The sequence below is a fragment of the Castor canadensis genome, chromosome 3, assembly GCF_047511655.1.
Source record: "Castor canadensis chromosome 3, mCasCan1.hap1v2, whole genome shotgun sequence".
In the NCBI taxonomy this organism is placed as follows: Eukaryota; Metazoa; Chordata; class Mammalia; order Rodentia; family Castoridae; genus Castor; species Castor canadensis.
The window spans coordinates 163370421-163379654 of record NC_133388.1 but is presented as its reverse complement, the minus strand read 5'-3'; positions in this window follow the sequence as shown (position 1 = coordinate 163379654).

Below are 9234 nucleotides of genomic sequence, written 5' to 3'. Positions count from 1 at the left end.
TCAGGAAAGACAGTCTCTTCCTGAGAAAGAGAGAGAGAGAGAAGTGCCACAAGTCACTCTGACTGGACAGACCATGGATCCCAGGGCATTTGGACCAGACTGTCCAGGCCTGACGTGGGGCCGGTGTCAGAGACCCTCACCCCAAGTTCATGACAGAAAGTGGGGAAGGGGCAGTGATCCTAGAGGACTGAGTGCTGTTAGCAATGAAAGGGGCAGGGGTGCTGGTGGCCAATAGCCCTTCCTTTCATTGGATGCCAGGTGGCATGGGGACCGCTGGTGTTCACACATCTTCCACGCTGATGGCTCTGAGTGGGATGGCGGGATGGGGTGAGGGGACAGTAGGGAAGAAGGAAATCAGAGCCCCAGGCTGTTAGAGGCAGCCAATCCATTGTGCAACAAAAGAAACTGAATATGGAGACATTGATGACACCCACAAGGTTACAACATATTTGTAGCCCTGTAGGGAGGAAAATCCAGGTATCCAAGCTGGGGATGTCATTCAGTGGTAAGAGCACTTACCTAGCATGTTTTAGGTTCTAGGCTGGATCCCTAACACAGGCAGAAAAAAACCCAAAAAACCCCCCAAAAACAGTTTTTAGCCCAGCATGGTGGTGCATACCTATAATCCAAACACTTGGGAGGCTAAGGCAGGAGGATCTTGAGTTTGAGGCCAGCCTGGGCTAGGTAGGAAGACCCTATCGCAAAAAAAGGAAGGAGAAGAATCTGGGCACGAGTGGCTCACACCCGTAATCCTAGCTAGTCAGGAGGCAGAGATCAGGATTGAGGTTCGAAGCCAGGCTCAGGGAAATACTCTTAAAAACACTCACCACATAAAAGGGCTGGTGGAGTGGCTCAAGGGGTACAGCGCCTGGCCTGCAAGTATGAGGCCCTGAGTTCAAACCCCAGTGCCACCAAACAAGAAAGAAAGGAATGAAAGAAAAAAGTTCATGTATTCAGACTCTTTATGCAGACCATTCTACTATATAACCCTAGTAGATGGACTAATTAGTGGACTTTCCTCAGAAATAAACAAAGATCTGCCAGGTGTGGTGTCACATGCATTTGGGAGGCAGAGGCAGGAGGACCATGAGTTTGAGGTTAGTCTGGACTACCTAGTGAGACCCTAGTGAGACCCTGTCAAAAAAAAGTGAAAAGATATGAACAAAGATCATAATATATTTTCTTTACCTCCTCATACACCTGATAAAATGTTGATATGTAAATATATGTGTGTATACACAGATAGATATGTATATTCCTGCATATAGATCTATGTACAGACGTAGGTATACATAGCTCTAGAGATAAATGTGTATGTGTATGAGTGCTATAATTTGGATACTGAATATCCCCCAAAGGCCCATGTGTTAAAGACTTGGTCCCCAGCATGGCAGTGGTATTACCTTTGAGAGGTAGAACCTAATGGAAGGTCTTAGGTCACTGGATGCATGCCCTTGGAGGGGATTGTGCAACCCTGGCCCCTCTCCTTACTTTCCTTTGCTCCCTGGGATATGAGGTGAGTGGCTTTTTCTATCACACACTCCCATTGTAATATGATGTTTGTCACAGACCCAAAGTAATGGAGCCAACTGATCATGATCTGAAACCTCCAACTCTGTGAGCCAAAATAAATCTCTTGTCTTTATAAGTTGATTGCCTCCGGTATTTTGTCATAGTGATGGAAAGATAACACAGTGTTCATGTGTTAGCTTTGTTATGACCCCCAGCTAGGAGTGGGCGACACACCTGGTCCTTTCACTGTGCTCTATTAGGATTGAGTACAGTTGTTAGGTGTGGTTCACATGCCAGGTATCTACAGGTGTTCTTTGACTTACAGCAAAGAACAGTGTGTATGCAGAAACTGAAAGACTGTAATTTGGACTCCTGTCTGACTAGAAACCCTTTTCTTAAAGTTTTGGGGTTTGCTCAGACTACAGTTATAGGATGATCATTGTTTAATACCAGAAAGAAAGAATTGATTGTCTTGAAGTTCCTTTGCAGCTGTGTTATTTTTGAGCTTTCTAAGGCTCACTCCCAAACATGTGAGTGAATGCATGCAATAAATATTCCTCTGAAGTCATGAGTATCACCACTGGTGCTGGAAACCAGACCCCCACATCTGCGTGTTCTCCCACCTGTGTCACCAAAGTGCCAAATGCACAGATGGGTGGCAAGCTGTCCTGGAACACCTGGCAAGCTTGGCGTGTGCTTGGCAAGCATCGCCCATGTGGCTGGCGCTGTGTGACACCGCACACTAATTAATCTAGGCACAGTTTGTCTGACCGTATTACACCAGGACAGCCCAAAAGACCCAGAACCAAGGATGTGAGTGTAGAACTCTCACCACGTGATCTTGTCCAATCATCAACATCAGTACGAAGCCCAACTTTTAGCTTTTTTCCTCCAGGATAATCCAACATGCATCACACGCCACCAAAAAGAAGCCTTGCTGTGATCCCCAGCTGGAAGTCAGTGGCTCACCTGGTCCTTGCACTGTGCTCGGCAAGCTGATCACGGCCATTGTTAGGCGTGGTTCACAGGCCAGGTATCTGGATGGGGTCTTTGCCTCACAGCTTAATAAATGTACATAATAAAATAAACTCTAGGCTATGGTATAGCTCAGTGGTAGAGTCCTTGCCTAGCATGGGCAAAGCTCTGGATTCAATCCCATTCAGCACTGCAAAAGAAGAATAACAAATAAATAAAAATAAAATGAATGCATGCAATTGTCTCCAGTTCATTTAAAAAAAGAATAGTTACTAAGAGCTAGGTATGGTGGTATACACTTGTAATCTCAGCACTTGGGAGGCTGAGGCAGGAGGATCAAGAGTTCAAGGCCAGACTGGGTTACATAATGAGACCCTGTCTCAGGAAAACAAATTACTCAGTGTCTCTTATGCTCCAGGTACTGGCTATTGAGCTGGCCACATGACACGGTGCTGCGAATAACGTACTTTTTTTTTTTAAATGTAAATCCATTTTTCCACTGTGGTGGACTGGTAAAAACCCTTAGACATTCCCATCCAGAAGCTTCTCTGGGGTTCAGTTCAGCTCCTTTTGTCTGTTGTCCAGCAAACCTTTTCTTCCTCTCCCAAGAGTTTATACTGTCTGTGGTTTTCAATCCCAATTACAGAAAATTCTACACAATATTTGTACACACATTAAAGTTTGTCTATAAATTCAGCTGCCTATTTCAATAATATTCAGGAATATTGATTATTGTGCCAATCCACATGGGGCTGGGATTTAAGAAACTTCTTCCTTATCAATATATTATTTTTCACAGTTGAGAATGATACTAGGAGAAGTGTGTCCTCTGTGCTGGAAACCTGGCTGTTGCTGTCTCTCTGACTGCAGTATTAAAGGGGCTTCACAATCACACACTCTTTAAAGGAAATGAAGAACTTCCGGGTTGAGAACAGTTCCAGGTACTTAAATTACCTGGAAGAGTTTCCTCCATTGCTGAGAAGTTCTTGAACTCCATGCTACTTTCTGTTCAACGTCAGTCGCGTTTCCTCTGAGGCTGGTTTTCCTCCCAGCTCCTCCAAGTTGTCATGCTTTTCTTTCATAGTTACTGCCGGGAGTTGGGGAACTCCTACACACTCTGCTGAGCCCGCTGAGCAGTAGGCCAGAAAGCAGAAGTCACCACGCCTCATTTGAGCTTGCCATGACACTCTTGTGGCCTTGTGCCAATCCCAGTCCCTCTCTGGCTTGCTCCACTGGGCCGGCTGCTTAACACCCAGCTGTAGGACAATTTGCCGTAGGTCAGTAATTCATCATTTCTTGTTCCTTTCTTCATTTCTAGGAAAATGTTTTCTTTTCAACAATCATACTTTAAGGTCAAGAGCACAATTTTGAAAATTGCTTAAAGACAATAGTTTTGGGTAAGAGATTTGAATCCTCTGAGTCCAGTAATTTTCAATCCCTGCTCTAGTAAAGTATCCGAAGGCTGTGCTTCTGAAGTTCACTGCTTATTATTCTGGCACTCCATCAGGTCAGTTTGCCAAAATTGGCCAGATTATCATAAACTATTCATCCACTAGACACGACTACTTTCTGTTATGATGCCCAAGTCTCAAGATCTATGATGCCACCAAACTTGGTGTCCATTAGTGGAGGACAGGATGAATAAGTGGGGGGAATCTTGTGCAGTGACAAAAATGACAGATGAATGAGGAAAGGGTGGAGGAGGGTAACTATGGCAGGCTCACTCTAGAGATAAGTACATTGTTATCAAGTAACCACTCAAGGACTACTAGTTGTTAACTAATGGCTGGATTGGCAGGCACAGTAGCTGTAATAACTTGGCTGGATGCCACTTTCACTTATCATGGTGCAAAACCCACTGCACTGGGCAGCAGCTTCTGCTGCTACTGACGATGGGGCTGACCGACTGGCTGATGACTGCAATGGATGACAAGGGATATAACCTCCTTCCTGGCTCCTGTTTGAACCTGGGTGTGTGCAAATCAAAGGACCTATCTGCTTGAGGCAGGTATTTGACTGACAATGGAAGTAGCCAGCAGCCAAATATGGACACAGTTGCCCAGGCTGGCCTCAGACTCCTAGGCTCAAGCAATCCTGCCCCAGCCTCCCAAGTAGCTGAAACTATTAGGTGTGTGCTACCATATACAACTAAAAAAATCATTTAGGGCTGGCGGAGTGGCTCAAGCAGTAAGAGCATCTACCTAGCAAGCATGAGGCCGTGAGTTCAAACACCAGTGCTGCTTAAAAAAAATTATACAAAAAAAATCATTTAATTAAAAAAATCACGCCGTTGTATGCACATAAGAATAAAATTTTTTTAAAAATCACGCTATAAATTAGTGTTTCCCATCAGCGCTCCATCGAACATGAACATTCTGAAAGATGTGAAGACCATTCTGGATGAAGCACATTTGGGAAATACACACAAACGAAACTAAACAGGATTCCTTCCACCTGTCTACTCAGAGCCTACAACAGTCTAAGATGGTGTCTGCATTGCCCACACTTCCATGGCTTGGAATTTGTGTTTTGTCAAATGGCTGTTTTGCAGAACAGCAGGAAGCACGCCTCTGAACATTTAGGGTTACTCGCTTCTTTCAGGACACCCCTCATGCACCAAGTCTACCTGCCCCACACCTCTTCTCTTCCATGAAGCCCCCTCTCCAGCCACAGGGATCTCCACTCTGACCTTGTTGCTGCAGTTCTGTGCCTTTAGAGAAAGGTCAGTAGGGAATAAATCAGAATTTACTCCTGCTGCAGAAAAGTTATTATGAAGCAGTAAGAACATACTTGACTGTCACTCCTGTAGAGACTGTTGCTCTCGCAAGCATGAGCATGCTACCAATATGGAAGACCTCTCAGCCAAATATTTTATGTCTATCCAAATCTGCTTAAGTTAATATATCCTGTCTGCCTGTCTTACTGGGAGGTGAGATGGGTCATATTTACAATGCATCCTAACAGCCGCGAGAAGACAGCTGTCTTCATGTTTTGATGCTTTAAATAAATTTAAGGAGCAGTGAAGAGTGAAACAAGGAGAATTACAAACTTCGGAAAACAGCCTCAAGTCAGTTGAGTGGTTTCTTAACTTTGCTTAACCCTAAATGGATGGAACTGGAGAACATCATTCTGAGTGAGGTTAGCCTGGCCCAAAAGACCAAAAATCGTATGTTCTCCCTCATATGTGGACATTAGATCAAGGGCAAACACAACAAGGGGATTGGACTATGAGCACATGATAAACGCGAGAGCACACAAGGGAGGGGTGAGGATAGGTAAGACACCTAAAAAACTAGCTAGCATTTGTTGCCCTTAATGCAGAGAAACTAAAGCAGATACCTTAAAAGCAACTGAGGCCAATAGGAAAAGGGGAACAGGTACTAGAGAAAAGGTTAGATCAAAAAGAATTAACCTAGAAGGTAACACCCATGCACAGGAAATCAATGTGAGTCAATGCCCTGTATAGCTATCCTTATCTCAACCAGCAAAACCCCTTGTTCCTTCCTATTATTGCTTATACTGTCTCTACAACAAAATTAGAGATAAGGGGAAAATAGTTTCTGCTGGGTATTGAGGGGGGGGGAGCGGGAGGGGGTAGAGTGGGTGGTAAGGGAGGGGGTGGGGGCAGGGGGGAGAAATGAACCAAGCCTTGTATGCACATATGAATAATAAAAGAAAAATAAATAAATAAAAAAATAAAATGCTAAAAAAAAAAAAAAAAAAAACTTTGCTTAACCCTTCTTAACAGAAAGGAGATGCAGGAGGAGGAGAGGGAAGAGACGGTGGTGGGGGTGCTGGTGGCAACAGCCACTTTTATTAAGTCCGTATTTCAGGCCTGGCACTATGGTCTAAGCAAGAAGTTGCCAGTACTAGTAAGAAGGCAATGTGCCACTCCCGCCCCCGTACACCCTCCCCACACCTCTCAGGCTTAGTCTGCTGATGGCCAGTTTGCTGGTACAACACGGACCACCTCGTGTAGTACAGCAGGTGACTATTGGCACCCATTAGAGATATATGGCTGAGCATTAGATACAGAAAAAAAAAACAAAAGCTTTCAAAAAGAAGAAAGCAAAAAGCGTGAGCCTTATAGCCAAACCATCTTTTTGTTTTGTTTTAATGCAGTACTGGGGTTTGATCTCAGGGCCTACACCATGAGCCACTCCACCAACCTTTTTTGTGATGGCGTTTTTCGAGGTAGGGTCTCACAAACTATTTGTCCAAGAGGAACTGAGGTCCTCCTGATCTCTGCTTCCTGAGTAGCTACAATTACAGGCATGAGCCACCAGAGCCTAGCTAGCCAAACCATCCAATTTAAACCTTGTTTGCAGAGTGACCTTGGTAAGATTGCCAAACATAGCAAAACCAAACAAATGCAAGTAGGGTGTCTCCTCCCAACTCCAACATCAGCATCATTGAAAAGCTCTTATCCAAAATGCCTTCCTTGCCCAGTCTTCATAGACCCCAAATTTCCAGCTGTATATATCAGTTCCTGCAACCCCTTTTATATCTGTTAAACACCCCAGTAGTATTTTACTGGTACCTTTGTATAGATTTGTCTGTATAGATTTAAAAAAAAAAGTTGCACATCAGAAGCCCTCGGGAGGGCTGGCAGAGTGGCTCAAGTGATAGAGCACCTGCCTAGCAAGCACAAGGTCCCTACTAAAAAAGAAAAAAGAAGCCCTTGGGAAAATGGTGAGCATTGCTTGTGGGGTGGGGGAGGTGTTCTGGGGAGAACAGAGATGGATAAAACAGAACAATGCCGTTTTCCCTCGTATTTCCTACTTAATTAAACAGGTAGCATCCTCTGAGAACCACTAGTTATTATTTACTTATTTAGCAGTACTGGGAATTGAACCTGGGGCATCACGCACGCCAGACAAGTGCTCTGCCACTTGAGCTACACCCTCAATCCCAAGAACCCATTATTTGACGGCCCCAGGCTTTTACACCTCAATATAGATTGCAGTCCTTACCCATAGCACTTTTTAGGGAGATGATCACAAACCAGTATTTACAGTATGACGCAACTGTTTTAATAGAGGCATAAGAATTATATATGTAAAGCACCCAGCCCAATGCTTAGCAAAGGGAAGTTGCTTTCTTCTCCTTGTTCCTCGACAGCGGTCCAAGAAAACTTCACAGCACTCAGTCCTGGAAGATAAATAGAAATCTTCAGGCAAAGAGTCGTTGAGAAGGGGTGTAGCTCAGTGGTAAAATACTTGCCTGGCATGCATGAGGTCCTGGGTTCAATCCCCAGCACCACAAAAAAAAAAAACCTAAAATAACAATATTGATAATGTATGCACTTACCAATTTCCATGGTGTCAGGTCACCAAAGTGATGTCACTAGACACTGCGTTGGGGCTAGCTGTGCATGAGCTAGGCAAGAGCAGTTCTCGCACACCAGTGGAGGGACCCAGTAAAAGAAGTAGCACACCCAAAGGCGCCATGGCTGAGCACATCTGGACATGGGTTGGCTATTGCCCCACAGACTGTAGACAGGGACTGGGAAAGACGTGGAAATAGAGAAGCAGGCACACGGAATCAGACAGTTCGTGACAGGAATAGACCATGAAAGATCTGTTCTAGAAAGCAGTTTGGAAAGAGATTGCAAAGGGCACTGAATTTTTGTAATCTCACCCTTTAGGCAATGGATAGGGATCTAAACCAACTGTACCTTAGCGGAAGTAACCAGAAGGCAGGGAGATGGGGAACAGGCAGCTGGTAATCGGAGCGAGATCTAAGCTGGCAATATTTGGTGTCTTGGAGCCAGACTTAGCCATTTTAGTAGTAGTGTATATTCTGCTTCTAAGGGGTCTTTAACTTGGGCCTTTAGAAAACAACAAAAGGAAATAATAAAAATTATTTTTAAAAAACACTAGTCAAGCCAAGTGTGGTGACTCACACCTGAAATCCCAGCTACTAAAGATCTGGAGGATGGTGGTTCCCAGCCAGCTCAGGCTAAATGTCAGCAAGGCCCCATCTCAACCAATCAGCCAAATGTGGCAGTGAGTGCCTGTGGTCCCAGCTACATGGGAGAGCTTAAGTAGGTGCATCAAGGTCCAAGACCAGCCCCAGGCCAAAACATGAGAGCCCACCTGAAAAAGAAGTAAAGCAAAAAAGGGCTGAGGGCATGGCTCAAATGGTAGACCTCCTCCAAGTGTAAGGCCATGAGTTTAAACCCCAGTACTGGCAAAAACAATTGAAACTAATCAATATAAATTATACAATGTCCTGTCTAGCTTTACCAAGCATGAATGTGTGCATGTGTACATTTTAATATGTGGTGAATTTGGTTGTCACTCCCTATTCCTCCACAACAGGGAGTGGCTTCTCAGCTTTTGCCCCTTGTCTCATTGCTAATTCTTATTGCCTCCTCCTGAGTGTTGCCTCGGTCCCGTTAAGCTCCGAGCCCCGCTCTCTGTGTGCTTGGTGCTCAGTTGCATAAGTGCTCACTCCTCAGCTGCAGAGCCCTGCTGCTCCCCACGCTAAGCCAGGTCTCCACAGTGGGAAGCAGGGAGCTGAATGCAGTCCCCACCTTGGAGGTGCCACACTGTCTCAGCCTCTTGCCTTGCTAAGCCACGTGGCTGGTGGCGCCTGGGTCTGTTCACTGACTGGTCGGAGTTCCCTGGCCAACAGCAACCCACCAGTGGGCCCATCGCTGCACTGCTGCGGTCATGCCCCATGCTTCTGGGATGGCTTTATGGGTGACCACTGTCCATGCCATGGGGGGATCCCTGTGATTTA